The following is a 1,816-nucleotide window of genomic DNA, read 5'->3' as shown; positions in this document are numbered from 1 at the left end:
AAACAGAGACAGTACTGGATAACGTTAAAAATCAAATTGATCGGCCTTTCGAACACAATAGACCTGACAACAATTATTGAACAGCAACAAAGTTGACAAAATTATTGACAACCACAAAGAACTGAAAAAATTACTAAATATCGAGAGCTGGCAATCGAAGTAGGCCAGCTGTGGCCTAAACCCACCAAAGTCATCCTAATAGTTATTGATGCACTTTGTGAAATTTCAAAGAAGCTATCCAATTATTTAGAAGAATTAAAGAACGAGTTGACCATCTGATCTACAAAAAACTCACTACTCTGAACAGTCCGTGTTTTACGACACTGCTTGACAGACTATTCTTAGATTCTTTGGTAGAATTTGAATCTGAGAATGCCTTGAAAATGTTATTTTGACTGTGAATCAATTGTGTAAATAAAGTAATAATAATAATAATAATGTTACTCTTAAAAATACTGTATATCTAACCAGCTGAGCTAATGAGCCACTTAGAACAGTCACTAAAATAGTGAATACTGATAATTTATTTTTGAGAATCATTCAAGTAGCGACGAAAGTATTATTTATGTTACTTATCACTATAAAAGAAGTTTTTATGTAATGTTAGGAAAGTTTGAAAAGAATTTCGTTTGAAATTTTTATGATTAGTTTTAATTATAAAACAAATTACAAACTAAAACAATAACTTACTGCTATATAAAAAACTAAATATTATTCATAAGGATTTTATAAGAACCAGCGAGCAGGTGGCCCGTTAGCTCAGCTGGTTAGAGCGTCGTGCTAATAACGCGAAGGTCGTGGGTTCGATCCCCACACGGGCCATGGAAATTTTTGTTTTCCGATATTTCTCTTAATTCTGTATAGTGGAAACTTGATATACTCCAAATAACTATTATTATTATCATTTTTATTTAAAAATATAGTTACTATATATTTATAGTAACTATATTAGTATTATAGTAACTATATTTAGAAATATAGTTATTATAATATAGCCACAGTAACACAATAAAAATTATGTTACTGTTAATATATAACAGTAACATAATTTTCATTTTTATATTTCAAACTCCCAAAATTACACAATAAAATTCGTTAATATATAAATTCTTGCCTTTATACTTACATGTTTAAGCAATCCTGTACTAAATTTAACAGATCAGATAGGACAAGAATAATTAGGGTTTATTAATAAACCTATTAATGTTTAATGTAACGATTTTCAATTCATATAAAACTTACGAATGCTTTCTAGTTATCCAAAACGCTGATATATAATAAGGCTATGATGATGCTAGCGTAACACTAGAAAAATATTTGTTATACGCTTATATTGATTCTAAACATTTTATTATATTCTTTTATTATATTCTATCACATTGATAACGCTGTTCTGAGAATTGAAGCAATAATAAATGTGCTTTTTTTTCTTTTTTCCTCTCTCGCAGTGACTTGAAATAATTCATACAGTTCTCCATAGGTGGCATTGAATTAACTGTTAATTTGGAAATACTGATTTTTTTCTTTTCTTTTTTTGAGAAAAAAGAACATCAACAACACAAAATACTTTTGAATATATCACGTTATCTTAAATATTCCATGTATTTTTTAGTTTGATATTATTATAATAACAAAATCAGTATTCTTCAAGAAACTGTTTAAAACCTCGTACTCAAATACACATTTAAAACATCCTGTGCTGCCATCTCTTGTCAAAACTGTTTACTAATAGCAAAACTCGAACGTTAAATATCTCTAAGGATAAGGTATATAAACAATATAGAACACTAAGTTAAGGGGATAAAAATCCCTTATT

General features: G+C 28.2%; 1 non-coding gene across 1 annotated transcript; it reads left to right on the top strand.

Annotated features, from left to right (window-relative positions):
* Nucleotides 1–748: 748 nt before the first annotated feature.
* TRNAI-AAU (transfer RNA isoleucine (anticodon AAU)) lies at nt 749–822 on the top strand. Its single transcript has one exon. It is a non-coding gene; the product is annotated as a tRNA-Ile (tRNA).
* Nucleotides 823–1,816: the final 994 nt, after the last annotated feature.

The sequence above is a fragment of the Typopeltis vanoorti genome, chromosome 19 (genome assembly GCF_054136105.1).
Source record: "Typopeltis vanoorti isolate ZY-2024b chromosome 19, IOZ_Tvanoo_1.0, whole genome shotgun sequence".
Classification (NCBI taxonomy): domain Eukaryota; kingdom Metazoa; phylum Arthropoda; class Arachnida; order Uropygi; family Thelyphonidae; genus Typopeltis; species Typopeltis vanoorti.
This window is presented reverse-complemented; position numbering and strand designations above follow the sequence as displayed.